The 23,264-nt window shown below is 39.9% G+C and overlaps 1 protein-coding gene and 1 long non-coding RNA gene across 7 annotated transcripts in view; both read left to right on the forward strand.

Annotated features, from left to right (window-relative positions):
* Window positions 1-23,264, forward strand: part of Vti1a (vesicle transport through interaction with t-SNAREs 1A) — a 342,770-nt gene that overhangs the window by 223,408 nt on the left and 96,098 nt on the right. The gene's annotated exons all lie outside the window — the stretch shown is intronic.
* Window positions 10,124-23,264, forward strand: part of LOC125617990 — a 24,382-nt gene continuing 11,241 nt past the window's right edge. Inside the window, exon 1 of the long non-coding RNA XR_007349195.1 lies at window positions 10,124-20,118. This is a non-coding gene — a long non-coding RNA (uncharacterized LOC125617990). The remainder of the gene's footprint in view (window positions 20,119-23,264) is intronic.

Below are 23,264 nucleotides of genomic sequence, written 5' to 3' on the forward strand. Positions count from 1 at the left end.
AACTAACCATTCTCGCTGGATCTGAGCGCTCAGACACGCTGTCATCCTCATAGTTTTTACCTTGGCATGTATGGGATGTTTTCTAATTTTTGTAGCACAGGCCCTGAGCGGTTTTCCTTTATTATTCCCTTGGTCAGAACCTCTTTTCTTGGTTTTCTTCATTTGCACTGAGTCTTCAAGAAACAACAATAATAATCACCACTTTGTCAGCGTGCACTCCAGATTTGCTTAAGCACAGTCAGGTCACGGAAGCCAGAAGCCATGCTTTATCTGCTGAGGAATTGTATTTTCTGGAGTATGTACTGAAGCGCAAGAACAAATCATTAAGTGACACAAGTGAACAGAAAGAGATAAGTATTCAAAAATCCTGTGACCTCTGCTGCTAGGGTGTTGGCAGAAGACACTGGCTTTAATTGTTTGTTTCTCTCTTGCCAGTTTTCAATAAAGCATCCCATGATCTCAAGGCAAAGGTGGTTGGGAAGGCAATATTTTTATTCTAGTGGTCATATCAGGTTTTTTTTTTAATCCAGAATAATAAAAAGTATTTTCCTAGGTATGCTTAAATAGTATTTATACATAAATTATTCTAGTGAATCAAAAACACCATATTAGTTCTGCATAAGAAAGGGAATTTAAATACAGATTTGTAGATCTTTTGCTTTTCTTTTGTTCTTCATATTCTTTAAAACAAATGTTTTATTATATATCTACTACTACTGGGGAAATGTTTGGGCTTAAATAGGTTTACTGGTTTATTTTTTATAGCTTTTTTTAATAACAAGAAAATAAAGCAGCTATCTGAAGATTTTTCTCTATATTAGCATATGCATATTTATTTTATATTCTTTTCTTCACCCTGTAGAAATGTATCAACAACACATTTTGATTTTTGTCTACTTTCATTTTTTAAAAAATGATATCTGAAGTTGTATATTTATATTTTAAACTAAGAGGAGTCATTTGCTCTGGAATGAAAGCCTCCAGCAGCAATACAGATTCATAAGTTAAAATATTTAGCAAATAATGTCAGCTATACCTTAAAGCCAGTCTCTGTCACATTTTACTATCAATAAGAACTCTCAGAAATCCCTGTTCTCTAGAGAAGTGGTATGCATATTTTAAAATTGAAAACAGAAAGCAGAATCCGAGCTGTGGCCAAGGGACCCTGAGTTGGTGGACTGTCAACCTTGAAATGGGGCAGTGTGTCACCACGTCTTCCAAAACACTACATGTTGTCTCTCCATGCTGACAGTGGTTCCCCCATCTCTGCTGCCTTCCTGTATGCGGAGCATTACCCCAGTTTGTGCTTTTACTAACAGAAGAGCACTATTGAAAATTTACATCTATAATGTAAATTCTTCATGGTGAAATCAAGATAGGAAAAATAATTCTAGTTTCAGTTTTTTTGTTAAGTTTTTAAACTTATTGTGTTGAGTTAGGATAACACAGAGCTATTGCTTAGCAACACTGGATTAGGCAGAAAATAATTTAAGCTCCCAAATGAGAAACATTTGTAATGGAATATGCTCTAACACTTGCTATACCACATGGCTCAGCACCCTCTGCTCACATATGGTTAAACACATGTCCAAACTGATGTTTTAACACTGCCTCGCACATCTTTATGCTCTTTGTTCACATGTGCTGGAACACATGCTTTGACACCCTTTGTGGACTCTGTGAACACAGGCGGAGTATTATCTGGGGTCTCATTTTCTAAAGGCTCATTGGTTAGTGGCATTCAAAGATAGCTGCCTTAGAAACTCGGAGCTCTTTCTGCTAGGTGACATGCACTCTTGGGTTTCCTTAGTACATCTAAGGGAATCCTCATGGAGGTGACCATGGCCATGGGCTTCTGTGTCCACCTCATCAAGCGGTGGTCTTCTCAGCTATTTCAGCACAAAGTGTTGTTTTCCACCATGACTGTCCACTTGTATTTTCCTACACTGCCACCAGATGTAGAATGAGGGTCTAACATTTTTCTTCTATCCTCTTTGGTAGTTTCAGCACAGATGGCAGCTGCCGTCACATCAGGCAAGGTGATTGTCGCCTCCTGTTTCTGATCTCCTAGATGACCATCAATGGCCGCTATCACAGAGTACCCTAGACTGGGTCACTCCACACAACAGACACTTATTTCTCACAGTTCTGGAGGTTGGGAAGTCCAGGATCAGGGTGCTGGCAGACCCAGTGTCTGATGAAGGACCACCTCCTAGTTTACAGCTAGCTGTCTTATCGAACCTTCAGATGGCCGAGCGCAGGGTTTTCTCAGCTCTAACTCAAGTAGAAGAAAATGGTGATGGTAAACTAAATCTGAACAGCACTTTATTTGGTTTATAAAATATTATTTATATGTATGTTTATATAAATATGTTTGTGGGAGGGGTTGGGGGGTGTTTTGACTGAAAATGGAACCCAGGGTGCTTTGCTGCTGAGCTGATGAGTGATTAGTATTTATTTATTTATTTGTTTTTGAGAAAGGGTCTCACTAAGCTGCCAAGGTGTCCTCAGGCTTTCAGTCCTCCCTCAGCCTCCCAAGTTGCTGGGATTACAGGTATGTGACACCCTGCTCGGCTTATCCATATCTTTTTTGATACCTATTAGAACTACTGGGAAATAAAACACTGTTCCCCATTTTATGGATAGGCATAATAAAACCCAGATAGCTAAGAACTCTGTCAAAAATTACATAAAAGGTAATGGGACTAGATGTTGCATACTGGTCCTCTGACATCTAAAACAGTGTTTCCCTGCCCTGTTACATGGCTATCCTATAAGACATACAGGGAGTACCAGAAGTATCCCTTCCCACTCAAGCGCTTACAGAGGAGAAAAGATACTTACAAATGGAAAGCAGCTCCCATTCATGGAGGCCTGTGTATGTACTAGGCACCTTACACTAAATCATCCCTCCTAATCTTCACAACATCACTTCTGACAGGTGAGGAAACTAAGGCCTAAAAACACAATAAACTCACTCTGAGTCAGAGAAGTAATAAATAGCAGAGCTAGAATTTGAATATAAGCCTGATTTCTAAATAAAAGCCATACTTTAACCATTACACATATTGGCTCCCAACCAGCAGTAACAAATGAGTTCATAGGCAAACCACAGCTATTGGATGAGGCAGTTTAGGATGAAGGATATCCTTTCCCTAATCATTCTTGGTTTTGATACTTGGTGATTTTTCTCAACATTTTAAAATGAATAAATATAACAGGAAGTAAGAGTTATAATATAAACACATTTATATATGAAGCCCAGGTTTAGTCAGCAGCACCACCTTGGTGAAATGCAGGGCCATAAATTGTGCTGCCCTGGCTATATCTTCATGGAATTTTTATTTTATAGATAACTTGTGCTCACAATTATGGGACTATAAGAATCATTTCTGTTCTGTGGCTATAAGGTTCCATAGAGTCTTAGAGGATGCTAAATCATTTGAAAATAAATTCTCCCTCATTGACTGGACACTAACAGATCAAAATTAAGCAAACTATATCCATTTGGTGAGTCTGAATAGCCTTTTTCATAATTGTATTTTAATAACTCAAGCTACCTTCATAGCTGCCTTTAAAGAGAACTTAAAGGCGACTAAAATCCTCCAACTAACTTTCCATGTTGTGTTGGTTTGGACCCAAATGCAGAGACTAATGGTCAGACCATTTAATCACATAACGGAATCAGCCAGGAATAGCAGCCCTTGGCTGCGGACTGGTAGATGTAAGTGGGAATTGGTGATTACTTCAAATGGTTGGAAGATCCCAGAGGGAAATTTGGGGGCTCTTCAGTCTGTTTTACCCTGAAAACAGAATTGTTAGTACAAATACCTGGCAACATTAAAATGCAGGTGCAGACTTGGAATACATAAAGCCTCACTTCGGTTTCTTTGTATTTTTAGCTGAATTTCACCGTGATGAGGTTCAAGATCAAATAGTTGTATTTTAATATAGTATTTGCCAAATTTCCAAACCTCTAAGCACAAAATCCTCAGCCTTCATTTCTTTGCTTGCCTGAAAATCTAGGTAGCACTGAGCCAAAAGCAGAAGTTATGAAGTGAGATTATACTTGATTAGGAACAAAAAAATCCTACGTCCAGAAATGCAGATGTGCACAGCAGTCCCAGGGGAATGTTGGTATTTGATCTCTAAGTCTTAAAGGTTCATGTTCCCAAGGTTAAGCAATGCAGAGAGCCAACTTTTATTAGTAACTAATGCTGAAATTACTCAAGAGATTCTAGAAGTATTACATTACAAATCACTCAGCTTTGGAAATCCTACAGCTAGTGAGTTACGAATATCACTGTGTGAAAGAAAGGGGCAATAAGTGAAGGACATCCTTCATAAACTTAATTTATACTGTTGCAGCATGTTCATGAGTTTATTGTGTGAGATTTTTCATTTAGAAAGAAAAAGAAAGGGGAGCATATGAGGTCTGTCCATTGAAACCCCAACTTAAAAGAACCAGGAAGCAAAGGCCTCTGTGTCTAGGGGAATTGGGGTGGGGACAAAGGTGGAGCAGTCCAACTTGAGCTGTAGTATCTTGCTGCTTTTCTAATATTTAACTTTATGACCTGGAGCAAGTTGTTTATTTATTGAGCAAGCCTTCCATTTTAGTGAAAGTTAAAGTCTGGGTATTTGCGAAATAACAGCCATCAACAAACATGGTGCTGTGGCCATCTGTGAAAAAGAGACAGGTACCAGACATTTCACCTCAAGGGGAGAATTTTAATAGAACCAAATCCAGTATTAAAACCAGGAATCGTGGGCTGGGGGTATAGCCCAGTTAGTAGAATGCTTGCCTCACATGTACCAGACCCTGGGTTTAATCCCCAGCATGTCCCCCCACCCTCACCCCCCACCCCCCGCCAAAAAAAAAAAACGGGCATCAGTGTGTCAGCCAGCTTTCTGTGGTGCCTGCTTGACAACTCTGGGCTTCCCTTTTGGCTTAACACTTCCTGTTTTAAACGTAATAGTGATTTTGTTGTTCTTTTTCTAAATCAGTATCTTTAATTCTAATAACAATGAAAAAAGAATGAATAAATCTGTTTTGATTTCCAAAGTAATATCTTATAGGCAAAATTATGTCTTTTACGCTTTTAACCAATGATGTTTCCTACTCAATGTGTGTGTTTTCATTGTGAGGTTGATCTGCCCTTGATATGTGTTGGTAAGTGTTTTCTTCAGAAATGAAATCCACCAAACCATCACATCTTGGGAAGAGGTTTTAAGGTGATCAGATTATGCAGCCTTAAATTCGGCATATACTGCATGATATTTATAATTAATGTATATGTAATTGTAAGTCTGTGGTATATTTTAAGTGAACAACATGAGAGTAAAATACAGGAAAATGAAACACTGCATACATACCATTTACATCACACCAAGGAATTCAAGTTCATGTTGTGGCATTTGAGCATTGCTGCTTCACTCATCCTCACTAATGGTATTTTTCAGATCTTAGATTTTGATAGATGCACCGTGGAGTTTAGGAATTATTTAGGTAGCTAAAAAAAAAAATAACTTGCCAGAACTGATAATGAAAGTTATTCACGATGTTCTGTCAAAATTCTTTCCAATTAGTGTTGAGGTCTTGAAGGGCCAGATTTAGAGTGTTATTAATATGTTAGTTTTATTAATGTATTTTTTGATATGTGCACGGTGTGACTGTCTAATGCATTGCATGATATTGTGTAATTATGGTGCTTTTAATTTGTTATACACCAGTCTGTTCTTCAGTCATATTTAAAATTCAGAATTACTTCATAGTTTCATAACTAATAACTCATTAGGAAGCTGTGCCATGTACTTGAGGTTACCTCTAAGGCAATCAATATTTAACAATAAACCCAAGAAATTCCTGGCTACTTGACTGTCATTGACCAGTTTAAATATTTAAAGTTATCATCTGACCCTTTGTCTAACCACTTATAGAAAATGAAATAAAAGTTGTGTACAAAACAGAAGAAAGAGAATGTCTTTTAAACAGTATTTTCTAAATTAAGAAAACTTGTATTAGGAGAAATTAAGTACTTAAGTTATGTATATTACAATGTATAGAAAGAAAAAGAAAGGGGAGCATATGAGGTCTGTCCATTGTATATTATAAAAATAATCATTTAATATATGACTGTTATATAAATGTATAGTACTTGTATAATAAATCATCTATTAATAACTATATATAATCTAAGTATTAATTATATAACCTGAATACTAGATTATATATATATTATATGTATAATCTAAATATTTGACTACTTCCAATTCAATTACATATATATAAATATATGTGTCTGTGTGTATATATCACAGCTTATTATTTTTAAAATAAAATATTCATTTTTATTTTCTTTTTCTATATTTTTCATCAAGATATAGAAATTAAGCATGTCACCCTACAGTGGTCAAATTTATATTCATTGTTAAATATCATCATAATTTCCATTCCTATACTTTCTATTATATCTTAAAGATAGCTTTGACTTGTTTCTGCCTTCACTCCATATAAGAAATTGAGACGGTTCTTTTTAATGTCTTGCTTTGCCCAGATAAATGAACATAGTCAAAAATTATAGCCATTCAACCCCTGGCTTATTGAGATGTTTGTTACCTATATCATTTAGATCTTGTCTCATTACCTAGTAGGTATTAAAGTATGAATTAAATCAAAGTTAGTCTAGCATACTGCTATGGTTATAGTAGTGTGATAGTATGATTTAATTAACATTTATTCAGTATCCACCTGACAGAGGTGTTGGGTTCTGTAGGGATACAAAGGTTGGGGGGGGGGGGAATGAGTCATATGAGGTAATGAGATAACTAGGATCTGTTTTAGATTCTGCCTTGGCCAGTGTTCTTAGATTCAGGGGGACAGAATCATCTAGCTCATGAGAAAGAGATTTACTGGTGTAGCTTGCTGACTCTCTGGGGAGCCCAGGAGCTACCCAGCCCTGAATGACAGCAGCATCAGACTCTTCTGAGAGGCCTCAGGCATACCTGGAATGGTGCCCATGATTTGAGGACCTGGACTCCATAATCTCTGCCACAGCTGTCCCAGAGGAACCAAATACAGCCCTCCCCCACACACAGCTGCCTCCCACTGATCACATCCACTTGCCAAATTTTATATAGGCATCTGTTTGGCAGAACCTGGGCCACATCTAGAACCTGGTTCTGAGAGAATCTTGGGAACGTAGACCTTAGATCTCTAGTGTTACTTGTCAAAGCTGCTAAAAAGAACCAGAATCTCTGTGGAATGAGCCATTGCACAGTATTCCCCAGGGAAGCATAAAGTAGTGACTCTCAAATTATGTTCCCAGAACCCTAAAATTGTGCCCACCCACCTATAGGTTGCTAAGGAGAAGGAAGAGACCACACAGGCAGGACTTGATCTAGGGTATAGCTGCATGCCATCTGTTCATCAGTTGGGCATGTCTGTAATCATTGCTGTTAAAAAAGTTTTCTTTCTTTTGCTTTTAGGTTTTTGTGTTTGGGGTATTTTGGTTTGTGTGCATGAATGTTTAAGTTTCAAAACTACTGCTAACCTACAGTTTATATGCTTCAATCTTGTATCTAGAGCCAGGGGTGGCAGTGGATGCCTATAATCCCTGTGACCCAGGAGGTTGAGGTGGGAGGATCCCAAGTTTTGGGCCAGCCACAACAACTCAGCAAGACCCTGTCTCATAAGAAAACATAAAAAGAGATGAGGGGTATGACTCAGTGAGTAGCGCATCTGAGTACTGGAAAAAACAAACAAAACTTCTGTCTACTACCTTTTGTGTTAGGTCTGTTTTTGCAAATATAGAGTAGGGTTTGTTTCCATAATAAGCTTTTCAATTAAACATTGTCATTTTTGTTACTAATATTTGAAAACAGCTACAAATTCAGCTCTTCTCCCACATGCATCGTTAGAGAAAGTGCTAACAGGCCCATTCATATCAGAGATTTTAATGTGAAGTCACCACCTCCTGAGAACATGCCTTTGAGTTGTTTCAAAGCCTTTCCCACATCTTCTCAGAAAACCTCAGTAGTGGAGGGCAACCCAGTCATCGTAGCCATAGGGATGAAGGGACTGGACACATTTAATTACTCTTCAGCTACTTTATTTCATTTGACTTCAAAAACAAAATTAGCAGTAGCAGAAGACAGTGGTTACATGGGGTTAAGTTAATCAATGTGTGCTAATTAAATAACTGTTGTGCCTCACCATTAATGCCTGTTTCAGATGGTACAGAGCTCTTAGGAAGTCTTACCTACATCGGTCTCTGTACTTTCTGTATTTTGCCACACAGACTAGATGAAAAGAAAGCAATCTCTAAAGTAGGACAGAGACAGCTACAGGGTGAGCATGCATCCCTAATCTGAAAACTCAAAATCCAACAATGTTGTCAAATCTGAAACTTCTTGAGCACCAGTATGATGTTCAAAAGGTTTCAGATTTTGGAGCATGTTGGATTTTGGATTTTTGGATTAAGGGCACTCAACCTGTGAGTCTATGCAGATTCAAGATCTGATAAACTTAGAAATCTGAAACACTTCTGTTCCCAAAGCATTTCACATGGGGGACACTGAACCCTATGTGCACACACATTGGTCCTGTGGAAGGATCTGGTTGGGGCTTCTCTCTTGCAGTTGCTCAGGAGTGGCTCTGACCTTGCCACATGTGGCCTTTCTGTCACACTCTGACCCTTGGAGTGTGCACAGAGGAAACCCGGCTTTCGTTCCCCCTGCTACTTCAGCTCCTGTGTTCTTGGGAGCCCTGTTCTCACGCCTCCCTGTCATGCAACGTCCACACCTAGCCCTGTGGGTCAGCCTGGAAACAGACAAGCAGCCACGCACCTTTCTTCAGAGAAGGTCTCCTGTGTACCCATGGCCATGTTTGCCATCTTGTTCCCACTTCAGTCAGCTTCAGAGGACTTTATTTTTGTTACGTTTTCCATAATTTGTTATGCAAAACTATGGTGAGTTTGTTGAGCTACTTGTAATTAAAAAATAGAAGCCAAACATTTAAAAACTATTACTTTCATATTTATATTGAATATCTTCAAAATTCAGAAAGGCATAAAAAACAAAATGAAACTCCTTTTAAGCCTCATCCCCCATTGAACCACTATTAACAATTTCATGTGTATTCTTCCCTCTTTTCCTGTGCATAGTTTACATACTGCTAACTGAACATTTTAGTGGTTTTTAAGTTTTAGAAACCTGTCTGTTATTTACTCTTACTTTGAATTAAATCTTTAAAGTTATTGTCCTAACTTGGCAGGTGGTATATTTTAGCAAAAAATATAAAATCTGCCTGAGGTTTTTGTTTGTTTGTTTGTTTGCAACCAGGGATTGAACCCAGAGGCACTTAACCACTGAACCACATCCCCAGCTCTTTTTTTCATTTTAATTTTTTTTTTTTTTTTTTTTTTTTTTTTTGAGACAGAGTCTTGCTGAGTTGCTTAGGACCTTGCTAAGTTGCTGAGGCTGGCTTTGAACTTGAGATCCTCCTGTCTCAGCCTGCCCAGTCAAAAGGATTACAGGCATGCATCTGCCCAGTCAAAAGGATTACAGCTAGGGTACTTTTATGGGTTTCTTGACATATAAAATTTGCTTTTTGAAAAAACTGGGCCTCCTCTGTGCCCCACTATACAGTACTCATGGTTTATACTGGGCATATTTATATATGGAGTAACAGGTCTGTGTAAACAAGTTACATTGATTACAAGAGCTAATGTAAGCTTGGGAATGTTTGTGTATTGGGAGTGTTCTGTTTTTTCAAGTAAAGCCCCTTGTGTTCTTTATATAGAAGACTGTTTCCTAAAAGTGATAAAGTGGAACACTCATCTTTAATGTTTTATGCTGTGCCAACTACATCTTTGACAAGATTCTTTGTTTTAGTTATTCTTCTTATCAGAGACATTTGTAAAGGGATGTGTTCTGCATACTAATTGAAGCATGAAGCAGTATTTTTGACAGAAAAGAGTTATATATTCCCATTAAGAATTGAGGAAATTTGGAGCTGGGCGCAGTGGCGCATGCCTGTAATCCCAGCAGCTGGGAAGGCTGAGACAGGAGGATCACGAGTTCAAAGCCAGCCTCAGCCACAGTGAGGTGCTAAGCAACATATTGAGACCCTGTCTCTAAATAAAATGCAAAATAGGGCTGGGGATGTGGCTCAGTGGTTGAGTGCCCATGAGTTCAATCCCCACTACAAAAAAAGAAAAGAATTGAGAAAATTTGGGATGAGGCCAGGCTCAGTGTCAGGGAGCTTGCCTAGTAGGTGTGAGGCACTGGGTTCCATCCTTAGCACCACATAAAAATAAATAAATAAAGACATTCTCTCCATCTACAACTACAAAAAAAAATTAAAAAAAAAAGAATTAAGGAAATTTTTGCCTAATATGGCAGACTTCAATGTTTCTGCCATTCAGCAATCCAGTTTCTGGTGACCAAATACACCAACAGATACTACTCACTTATACAAAAATGGAGTCATGCAAACTTGAACCCACTTGACAGCTTGCTGTGAACATTGCCTCTTGACATTAGGTATCTGTTTAATAGTTTTCTTCTCCTGAGAACGTGAAGAGCAGTTCTTAGTTTATGGGTAGAAGTCCACAGCTACTAAGTTTGTCCACTACCATAGTGGCCAGTGGCTTCTGTTCATGGCTTGTAGGCCCTCAAATCTCTGTAATAAGACTTCCCTGGGCTTAGTCTGGGACAGGGTGGTGAGAGGGACCCTGTACATCCCCTTCCCGACCCGCATCATGTTCTGGATTAGGCCACCCTCTCTCCAGCGTCTTCTCTTCATCTTGCTCACCATTCTCCTTAATTCCTGACTGTTCTCTGCCTTCATTTCTTCATCGTCCCCATTTCTTCCTCATGAGTGGTTCGTTATGTGTGTGCACGTCTCCTCTTTTCTCAGGATCTGGTTGCTTGACCTCAGGAAAACACCTGAGGAAAGGGGTAGAATGTTTAAGCCCTATATTTTTATAGATAATATGTCCATGAAGATTTTCAACCTAGCGCCCCTAACAGTGTCTGTCTTTAACAGAATGGTGGCCCTGGCACCTTCTACAAGCCTCTGCTGGCTCTCAGTTCCCTGTGTCCACAGCCTCTTCTGCCCTCTGCTGCCACGGTCTTTCTCTTACCTGCATCCCAGCCAGACTAAACTCTGCCCCCTTCCCCAGAGTGCTGCTCTTTTTTTTTTTTTTTTTTTTTTTTTTTTCTTTTTGTATCAGGGATTGAACCAGGGACTCTTAACCACAGAGCCACATCCACAGCCCCTTTTTAAACATTTTATTTAGGGACAGGGGCTCTCTGAATTGCTTAGGTCCTTGCTAGGTTGCTGAGGCTGGTTTTGAACTTGCGATCCTCCTGCCTGAGCTCCCCGAGCTGCTGGGAATACAGGAGTGTGCCTCTGTGTCGGGCCCCAGAGTGCTTCTTGTTCTTATCTCACTCCTACCATTCCCCCATCCTGGACATCTACCTCTGCGTCTTCCCTCAGTCCTACCCATTTCATTTCTACAGCTCAAAGGAGAGGTCACATTTTCCAAATCCGTCCAACAAGAAGGACTCCACTTGTTGTGACTGTCCTGTTCCTGTTGGACACACAGGATGCCTTACACTCTGGTTTTATCGGTACCTGTCTCAGTCACCCCACGCACAGTAGCTTGACAGCAAGAAGCACATCTTTCATATCTGAATCTTGACTGGCCCTTGACAGAGACACATGCACATAGAAATTGCTTGGTCAGCATTGGCCCGTGAGAGTTTTAGTCCTCTGATTTGAAACCATTGATTGTCTTCCAGTTAATGTCTTTAAATTCTATTCACTTAGCAATATTACAGAGTAAGTGTGGAAACTGCAAATGGCTTGAATGATCTAACTTGATTGTATTTTTAGGTAGTATCCAACAAGAGACCAATTCTAAGCTGGGGTTTACTCTGAGCTCATGAAGTTGCCTAATTTTCTCCAGAGCAGTAACCTAACTTACCTTAGGAGTCTGGAGCCATAGCCTTAGCTCTGATTTCCAGAGGCTTCCTTGGCTTCATTAGTCAGGCTGCGTTGTTGTTCTTTTGTGGATGTGTGCGTGAAGACCTTGGCTTGTGGGATAATTTTACATTGCAAATCAAATTCTGCCTCAAAAGAACTTTTCTTCCACAATTTTCTGCATTTCTGTACAGGTTACAAAATGTCACAACTCAGTAGGGCCAATTATTAGATTTTTATTTAATGGGCAGTTTTAATGTTCTCAGAGAATCTGAATAGTAATAGCATTTTAAACCACTGCTTTCCACTTAGAGACCTGCAACTCATTCTTCTGTCTTTGAACACACCTAGTTATATTTTTGGGTATCATTTAAATTCAGTCTCCCAATCTCTAGAAAAATCAATGAGTTAATGAATAGCTTCATTTTTAAACTTTTCAAATATTTTATCCTAATTATAAGGCATATCTGGTGACATTAATTTGATGAAATCCCAAATGATCAGATTGTGCAGAGTAGCCCTTACCAAGGAGCAATTTAGAGCATTTTCAGTTTAATAAGTGTACCGTTTTGGATCTGATTGTGGCTTTGCTTACTAAAAGAATAACTTTCCACTGTTAAGGTTTGGGAGTCATGTCAACATAGGATGAACTTCATGCTTTTATTCCTACTTGTCTTTGTTATTGTGTTTTGTCCATCAAATAAAAAGCATTCCTATTACTAATAATCACTCCTGGCATTTGAAGGGCAAATTCTTACTGATAAATCACTCCCACATGCACTGTCCCTGGTCTGGTGAGCTTCAAGGTTGTTTCCTAGCCACACAGGGAGTAATGCCAAAGCTAGCACCAGAACCAGAGCTAGCCAAGTCCAAGACTAGCGACCCTCCACACATGGTGGGTGTGTGTTCATGTGAACCACTTTGTATCCCAAGGGGAACAACATGGAGAATAAGCCAACCAAGTGATTACTGGTGGAGTCATTTATTTTCTACTCTGTGGTCCACGCACGGCTCACAGATTGTGTCTCCTGGGACAAGAACAGAAAATGAACTCTAACCAGGTCGAGGCTACAGATTGGGAGAAACCACGCAGCAGGCACCATCTCAGTCTTTCCTACAATCCAGTTTTCCTCTGTGGGTTTTCTATTTTAATCCTTGTCCCACTTTATCCTAATCAGCTCACTGTCCATTCTCCAGCTGAGACACCTGACACATTGAGAGTCTCAGGAAGTAAAAATCATTTACAAGCCTTGCTTGATGGCTCCTCGCAGCTTCCCAGGAAGATAAGTTGTGGCACAGATCTCATGCCCCTCACTGCTCTTCCCATATCTGAATGAGCACCCGAATTAGTCATGACCCCTACATCTCCCCATTGCCACTCAGCTTTTCTGTTTGTGACCTACACACTGCCCTGTCGTCTTCAGGGACATCTTCCCTGGTGTCTTCATTCTTCATACCTTCCCTCCAAGCTAGCAAGTTGTAGGTGTCACATTATATTGGGCTAGCCAGACAGTAATCTAAAATTTACTCTTGCAAATTTCCTTTTATGGGACCTGGACAGAAAGATGTTGTAGACCTCACATGTATATGCAGTAGAAACTGTGGAGTCAAAAAATTCAGTTTTCCTGGAAATGCTCATCTTCATGAGGATTTGTTACTCTGGTAGACCCACAGTAGGACTCAACAACTCTATGTAGCCTAGAGGATAGAATCCAGGTAATTGATAAAAATCGTTCTCTCTCTCTCTCTCTCTCTCTCTCACACACACACACACACACACATTGGTTATACAAATCCAGCTAAATATGTACCCCCAAGGGGAAAAGAATAGGTTAAATTCAGAGGGGTAGAGAGGCATTCCTTTCCCAAAGAAGCTCTGCTTACGTGCAGCACATACCCTATTAAGGAAAATTGTGCATCAGGACTGACTTGCCCACCCCGATTTTCCGCTTGCACTTCACTCTCCACCACCCGCCCCCCAAGCATGTGAACTGACTTGCTTCTGTTGCCCATGGAGACTGGTGCAGGTTCAAGGGATTTTGATTACATAACATCTCATTGTGCTATATGCAGATTTAATGGATTCAGACTGTCAGGATGTGCTCTCCTGTTGTTGTTTTTAAATTTGGGTTGGCAGATATTGAGTACCTTTAAAATCGCATGGAGCACAAGCTGCTGCAAATGTGGGAAGGCCTCCAAACCCAGCCCCAGGACGCTGGGGACACACTTCACTGACTTCACATCGCCTGATTCCTGGTGGGCCTTCAATTCCTGTCTTAAGACCCCCATGGTAGCTTTGGGGAACCTCCGTTTGTATTTTCATGTCTATGGAGACTGCCCAGAGTGGCCCCCACTGTCCATCCCATTCTGGACCTCGTAGACTTGAGGCTGAGTTGCTGGTTCAGCTGGATGACACCCACCACTAGAGTTCTAATATTCTCTTGCCAAGCTATTGTTTATTACTTAACCCTTTTAGGGATTTAGAAGCTAGGACTTTCCTTCTCCGTTTCAGAACTAAAGAACCTTGTATATGATTTCTAAATCATCATTATCAAGATTACTGTCGTCATCTTAATTGCCATTTATTTTAAGAGCACTAAATGCTAAGTGCTATGTAATCACTATGATCTCATTTAGTTTCATTTGACCCTCAGAGCAAACCCATATGGGAGGCATTACTATTTTTATAGATGAGGAAACTGAGGCTTAAAAAAGTTTATCACTTGCTCAAAATTACATGGTTATCAAGTCTCAGAGCGAGGATTGCAGCTCCTTGGGCCCTTCGGCCTTAAAAGCACCGCTGTCCTTGCCTGATACCAGCTGGTTCTCATCCCACATTCAGCCAACAAGAGCACAGGTACCCATATGAAGTCACATTAAGTCTTTCTAGAATCAGACTGAGCTTCTATTGATGTTGCATTTAGATTATCAATGATGTTTTCAGTCAACTATTTAATGAGATTTTTAAGAAACATTAAAAGCATTTTGACCAGTTTCTCCCACCTTCAATAAGGAGAAAAAGCCACAGTGGTCCTAAATAGCTTGTCACTTTTAGTCACCTTCTGGCCTTTTTTTTTTTTTCCTTTATACCAGGGATTGACCCCAGGGATGCTTCACCAGCCCTTTTTATTATTTTGAGACATGGTCTTACTAAGTTGCTTACGGTCTCACTAAGCTGCAGAGGCTTTGTACTACTCACAATCCTTCTGCCTCAGCCACCCTAGAGCCTCTGGGATTACAGGTGTACACCATAGCACCCAGCTTGTTTGTGTGTGTGTGTATGTGTGTGCACGCGCACTCGCTGGGGATTAAACCCAGGGGGCTTTACCATGGAGCTGCAATCCCCCTCCTTTTGATTTTTTATTTTGAGACTGGGTTTCACTAAGTTGTTGAGGCTGGCCTCAAACTTGCCATCCTCCTGCCTAGCCTCCAGAATTGCTGAGATTACAGGCATGTACCATTACATTTAACCACATTCTGATATTTAAATCTCCCTCAGGAACCCCATCCAGGCCTTTCTGCTCCAGAAATGAGTTCCCCAGTGAAAACTCAGCCCAGGAGAGGCAGTAATCTCTCCTACTGAGAAAGCAGTCTGAGGAAGTAAACCATGTGAAGACATAATCTTGAAGAATAGTTAAGTGTTGTAAGAATGGAAATGAGCCGGGTGCCGTGGCACATGCTTATAATCCCAGCAACTCAGGAGGTTGAGGCAGGAGGATCACAAGTTCAAAGCTGGCCTCAGCAGTTTAGCAAGGCCCAAGCTACTCAGTGAGTCCCTGTCTCTAAATAAAATACAAAATAGGGCTGGGGATGTGGCTAGTGGTCGAGCGCCCCCGAGTTCAATCACCTGTACCCCCCCTCACAAAAAATAGTGGAAATAGCACAGGTTTCTAGACCATTTGCCTCTGCTTAGAAGAGTCCACAGTGTTCTGTGCTATGTAATGATATGTAGTGGTGCTCAAATGTTCCACCCATCACTTGATGTCTTTCCCCTGTTTTATATTTTCTTGGAACTGACTTTGCTACCTGGGATTATATGATAGGTTGAGCATCCCTAATCTGAAATTCTGGAATCTAGAATACTTCAAAATCTGAAACTTTTTGAACACTAACATGGAACCATAAAGGGAAAATTCTACACCAAGAAACTTTGTTTTATGCACAAAATCATTAAAAATATTATATATGATCACCTTCAGTCTATGTGTACATGAAACATAAATGAATTCCTGTTTAGACCTGGGTCCCATCTCCAGAATATCTCATTACATATGTGCACATATTTCCAAATCCAAAACACTTCTGATCCCACACAGCTCAGGTAAGAGACACTCCACCTGTATGTGCCTCCTGGCTTATTGTCACTTCCTTGTTTTGAATGTAAGCTCCATGGGAGCAGGAATTGTGTTCGCCTCACTGCTGTAAACCCAGAAACTACAAGAGGACTTGGCACATAGTAGGTATTTAGTCAACATTTCAACATTTCTCAGAGATGAGGATCAACCTTGTCATGTCTCTTCTGAAATGGGTAATTTTCCCTTTAACTAGCTTTTCCCCAAGGGAACAAAGTTAAGAAATCCTCAAACCATGATTTCACTGACATTATTGTTTGGAATAAGGTGAATTTTTTTTTAAAGACCAATTTAAAGTTGACATAAAGTAAATGCCCACTCAGGGTCTGGAAAATACTGTTAGATCAGAAAACACTGTTCTAACAAAATCCACCATCACATTTAGAGGGTAACCTTCATGTGTGTAAAAAATTGTAGAAGTATATACACAATTTGAAATAAGTTTGAACTGTCTTTTCCAGTCTCTCGTGATATGCATTGTATTCATGGTTCTCAGAATTATCATTGGCTTCAGGGTTTATAAGTTATGTTTTTAAAATTAAAAATAAAACTTACCCACGTTTGAATCCATATGTTTCCTCTTTTAAGTTGTACCCATAACTTTGAAGTCAGAGTTAAGCCACAGGTTTGTGTTTCTTTATAATGATTGTTTTAATATTTAGGTCCAATGATACCTGGTAATTGAACATGTAATGATGGTGGAGCCTCCAGATTATTCAAGCCAGGTGCTATTAACATACCTATAATCTCAGCTACTTGGGAGGCTGAGGCAGGAGGATCACAAATTCAAGGCCAGCCTGATCAACTTAGTGAGGCCCTGTCTCAAAATTTAAAAAAAAAAAAAAAAAAAAAATTGAAAGGACTGAGGATGTAAACTTGGTAGTAGAGCTACTGTCTAGCATGTGCAAGGCCCTGGATTTGATCCCTAGTTCTACCCAAAAAAAAAGAAAAAAAATATTCAAGAACAGATTGTACCAATATTATTAAGTTCTCCCTAATCATACTGAAAGTACTAAATTTTTCTGTCTCCTAAGCCTTCTGGCAGGCAGAAGGAAGATGGCACTACTGAGTAATTTAAACTCTTGCAGTGGGGTGGGAAGAAGAGTCCCTAGCAAACCAGATTAGCCCACTTGTCATTACTGTTGTCTTTTAAAAAAATCACAGTTTTATGGAAAAAAATTTTTGTTGTTGTTGTGCTATGTTTAAGGGATCCTCTTTGTTAAAATCTCTGTAAGTGAAATTGTAAAATTGAGACTAGTTTCTTTCAGAAGCTTCTGGGGTTGTGGAGGGGGAATAAGGCAGATGGATAGACAGGGGCTGGAAACCTTGATTCATAAGAGCATTGTTTTCCATATGTTAAAAAAAACGGCCTCTCACACCCTCCATCAAGAACACCATGGTCAGGGAGCCTGTGTACTTTCTTTTCCTTGCCAAATATTTGTTCCTGGCTGGAAGACATTTTATGATATTTATTTGATGGTGCACACCTGCTGGGTAGATGAGATGCGACAACTCCTGAGGATGGCCTACTTCAAGGGCACAGTAAGCTTCTGAGGACTTTGGCAGGTTGTCCTTAAATCACACGAGTGCATCTTCATGTCACCTGTTGCACTTTCTAAAGCTAGTGTGATATAGACACGTTGGAGGCAGTCACTCACCCCGGGGCAGAGATTTCAGAGTCAGTAACTACTTTGTAAGTGCACTGAGACAGGTGGAAGCTGCCTTCTCCACCAACCGCATTCCAAGGATGTATAGTGCTGTTCTCAGCACTCAGAATGTAAGTGAGCCCAGGAACCTGCCAGCTTGGAGCAGCCCATCCAGAAAGGGACCTAATAGGAACAAAAGTAAGCACAGGCCAAGGCAGAAAAAGCTGGGTCCAAGAAAGAACTTCAGGGTCCCCAGGGCCCAAGGTGATGGAAGGTGCCAGGAAAGAAATTCTGATGAAGCATTCTCCTGGGAGTGTACAGGACAGAGACTCCAGTTGAGATCATGCCAGAGCAAAGAATATCTGAAATATACACAGTCACTGTTACCAACTCATCCTCTGAAGCCACCTGCCTAGACTTGTCCACTTCTGTCCCACAGACCTTTACTGAGCCTCAGCTATTGTGATATGGTGGGCCCCAAGTAGTCAAGATGCAAATAAAACAATTTGTGTCGCTCTCCCAACATTATGCAATTGAGTGAGAAAACATTCCTGGAAATTTTATCTCACCTTTCAATATAACCTAACAGTAGGTGCACACAGGAATTCACAGCCGTGTTGGGCTTCCTGGAGTGGGCGATGCCTGCCCTGAGTTTTGGCGAGTATGAGTTAGCCAGAGAAGAGAACAGGGACCTGGAAGAACTGAAGCCGTGTGGTGCTCAGGAACTGCACACTCAAGCAGCAAAGGCGAGGGGAACCGGGGGCGGGGCCAGGTGGTGCCCAGAGAGGGTGTAGCTTCCCTACCCTCTCATGAGCCCCTCATGGCTGCACTGCCAGAGCCATCCACACAGTGTGGTGGGAGTGAGAGGACAGCTCTTGCCTAGTGCCACTTCATCACAGTGCCCTGGTGCCTCTGGCTGCCCTGAGCTCTGCTCTAGGGAAAATCAAGAGGTTTCACTGAGGGAACATTGATGCACCTTTGAGAGGTGGTAAGCTCCAAAGCATGACTGAAGAACATTGCTTGTTGATTAATAGGAGTCTCCATGATTAATTTTATTTGCTTGTCTAGAGGGCATGGTGTGAACGACTGGCTCCAAGTGGCCTACGTATTATTGGTTCAAGTCTCCACTCAGATCTTTTTGCCTCCTCCCACTTGTCTATTGCTGCAGGACACATCACCCTACATGCCCCAAACTAGAGACCCAGGAATGAATGAGTTCACCTTTCATTTCCCCCTCAATCAGGAGATTGATGGAGCTCTCATAACCAGGTTGGTCGATGGCCTTGGATGGAATACTAGGTACTTCAGGGGGTGAAAAAAGAGAAAGTTAAAGAAAGACCTAAAACTCTGAGCTCAAGGAACTTTGAAATCTGAAACATTTTCATGTTTCTGGTAAGAAATCTTTGGATTTAAACTACTGATTTGGCTTCTACAATTTTAATAAGTTCTCTTGCAAGTGTGCTATCTTTAATGGGGACTTCAGTTTTTACAGAGATATAATGAACAGAAGTTGAGTTATTCAAATATTTTCTGTTAAAAATATATGGAGGGACTGGGGTTGTGGCTCAGTGGTAGAGCACTTGCCTGGCATGCGTGAGGCCCTGGGTTTGATCCTCAGCACTACATATAAATAAACTAATAAAGTAAAAAAATCCATTGGCAACTAAAATATATTTTAAATATATATGTATATGTATATACATACATAGAGAGAGAGAGACAGGAAGATATGGGAAGTCCCCCCCTCCTTGGATAGCCTAGAAAAGAACATAACTTGATTTTCAAATCCCTTGCAGTTCAAAAGTTATCCAAGCACATGGTATTGACCAAGGTGTTGAATGCACCAGTAATAATAACGCCTCCTTTCATAGGCTCAGTAATCAGGAAGAATGCCGAAAATAAGGAGACAGTCATTTATTTACTCTATTTGGCATTGTTAGCACTAATAATGCATTTCAACACAGAAGAATTGCTAGATAATGCTTTTGTGACTTTTATGCAGGTTATTGTTATTTAAATGAACAGTCGTCTGCGCTGTAATGAAGAAATGCTTGCTTTCCCCAACTCACTTATCAAGCAGGATTCCAGGGAAATGAGAATTTGTGTCTGCCTTCATTCACAGAGCAAACTGGAGGTCACTGTTTTCAATATGAACCTTTTTTTAGCTTTTCAACATTGAATAATTAGGAGCTGCTGCTTCTGAAATTACCTGTATTCACTGTAGAGAAGGAAAGACTTTTATCTTTCACGATGAAATGCATTTTCTCATTCAGACTTCGTCATTCGTTTTTTAAAATGGCATTTTACACCGCCAAGTCAGTCCTCAGGTAGTAAAATAAAAGAAATAGATTTTGTGTGCCACAGTAGCCTTGTTTATTATTTACTTCCTTAAATTTCAGCTGCTCCTTGAAAAATGATCCAAATGCAAAAGTGAGTTTGAAGCATTAGGACATATAAAAACAATTATTCACACAAAATGCTATTATACAAATATGTTCTTTGCAGCCCAATGTAAATTGAACTGATCATTGCTCCTTATGGTTTAATGACTATGTGCTTCTGTTGAGATTTTTTTATGTGCTTCTGTTGAGATTTTTTTAACAGCTTTATTGAGATATGATTGACATATTCACCCATTTAAAGTGCAACCTTCACCACAATCAATTTTACAACATTTCATCATCCCAGAAAGAAGTCTAATATCCATTAGTATTCATTCCTTACTTCCTTACTGTGGGACAACCACTAATCTGCTTTCTGTCTCTATGAATTGCTTATTCTAGACATTTCATATAAACAGAGTCTTTTTTATTTTATTATTTTGAGACAGGGTCTCACTAAGTTGCTTGGTGCCTCTCTAAGTTGCTGAGGCTGGCTTTGAACCTGCCATCCTCCTGCCTCAGCCTCCTGAGCCACTGGGATTATAGATGTGCACCACCATGTTGAGCTACAGAGTCATGTATTATGTGGTCTTTTGTTTCTGGCTTCTTTGACTTAGCATAATATTTTCAAGGTTCACTGTGTGGCAGTATGTATCAGGACTTCATGTCTTTGCATTGACAAATAATATTTCATTCTATGGATATACATATTTTATTCAGCCATATATCTGTCAACTGATGGACATTTGTATTGTTTCTACCTTTTGAGTATAATGAATAATGCAGTTGTGAGCATTCATATATAACTCCTTGTGTGGACATGTTTTCATTTCTCCTTCCTGTATACCTGGGAATACAATTGCCCAGTCATTTGGAAAGCATAGTTTTGAAGAACTGCCAGCGGTTTTCTGTCATAGCTGCTAATTTATACTCCCACCAGCCAAGTGTAGGGATCCAGCTTCTTTACACCTTCACCAACACTTGTTATTGTCAGTCTTTTTACTGTAGTCATCCAAGTAGGATGGCCCTCTCATCATGGTTTTGATTGGCATTTCCCTCGTGGTTAATGAGGGAGAACATCTTTTCATGTGCTCATTGGCCCTTTATATTTCCTCTTTGGAGAAATGTCTTATTTCTATTCAGTTTTTACAGATTCCTGAGGTTCACTCACCTCAGGAATGTGGTTGGCAGAACTAAGTTAGAATCAAATAAATCCTCCTAAAGGGAGTAATTTTCAAACAAATTTACAAATTGAAGGCATTATTTTTACAATAGTATTATTTTGGGATTATGGAACAACTGAATTGTTCCCAGGAAACAAATTACTTCTGAAGTCTTCTGTCAGTTTTCTTAGCCATGTGGATATTAACAGTTCCAGAATCTCATTTAGAGAAAGGTTTAAAGATCAGCTTGTCTGACTAATTCGGTTGACAAATTAGGAAATCAAGGGTCTAACAGGCGAAATGTATGGATTTCACAGAGAATTAACGACAGAGTTGGAACAGTGTCCATATGGAGTCTAGGTGCCTAACTGTTTATCTAGAGGGAGTATAGCACTTTTCAAATGGGTTCTTGTAGATTTAAAAAAATATATATAGTGGAAATGGCCAGCAATTGAAACAAAATTTACTGTTTAACAAATAAAATAAAAAAATACTGGGCTGGGGATATAGCTCAGTTGGTAGAGTGCTTGCCTCATATGCGCAAGGCCCTGGGTTCAATCCCTAGTACACACACACACAAAAAATTGCTCTTCAGTGTTTAGTGCTGTTTTTTTTTTTTTTAATCCTGATAGTAGCACAAGTAAGATTAGTATCATACGTAGGGGAAAGTAATTTTAGCTAGCTTGTTTAAGGGCACCTACATAATGAGTGGCAAATTCGAAACCAGTGCCTTCTTGGTTCTGAGGCCTTTGGTCTTTTTGTTTTTTCTGTCTAAAGACCAAAGGCAGCGCCAGCATGTTGATACCCATACCATCTTGCAAAATTTTCTTTTTTCTTTTTCTTTTCTTTGTTTGTTTGTTTATTACAGAGGATTGAACCTAGGAATACTCTGCTACTAAGCTACATCCCCAGCCCTTTTTATTTTGAGAGGAGTTCTTACTAAGTTACTGAGGCTGGCCTGGAACATGCCATCCTCCTGCCTCAGCCTCCTAAGGCACTAGGATTATAGGCATGCACCCTCACACCCAGCTTGCAAGACTTCCCTTTCTGATTTACTAAGTCACTGAAGCAACAGCGAGGTGGCCTCATGGAGCACTCACTCGCATCATTAGCACACTTATTTAGCCACAGAACTATATCTAGCTTCTGGAAGTAGAATATGTTTCAACTGACCAAAGAATTTTTCAAATATAAAAATTTTGTACCTTAAAGTACTACTAATAGGGTGACTTAACATTTGTAGATTACTTTTCAGTTACAAAGCATTTGACTCACACTTTTAATTTGATGCTCACAATTATTCCAGTTTTTCATTGTCTTTGTTTTTATGTATTTTTTAATACTCATGATGAAAGTAAAGCCTGAAGGGCTGTCGTTGCTATGATCAGAAAGTCTGAGACAGAGATACACCTCAAATCCAAGTTTCTTGGCTCTGGCTCTGTGTAGTCCTGCATTTCCTCCAGTACACCACGCTCTGCCTTAATGATGTGCTGAAGGATACTCATCTGAGAGAAGAGGGGACTTTCTGCCACCATTCCAGACAACAACAGAGCTATGGATGAATAGAAGTTCCAGGGAGGCTAATTTTGAGCCCATATAAAGAAGACTTGATCTCCCAACAATGAAATGTGTTGTCTTGTGAAGGAGTGAGATCTCTTGTCATTCAGCTGTTCAAGCTGGGGTGGAATGACCAGCTGGGAGGGTGCTTTTGGAGGGATTTCTACATTGGGTGGGGG

This window comes from Marmota marmota, unplaced genomic scaffold, assembly GCF_001458135.2.
Source record: "Marmota marmota marmota unplaced genomic scaffold, marMar, whole genome shotgun sequence".
NCBI classification, from domain to species: domain Eukaryota; kingdom Metazoa; phylum Chordata; class Mammalia; order Rodentia; family Sciuridae; genus Marmota; species Marmota marmota.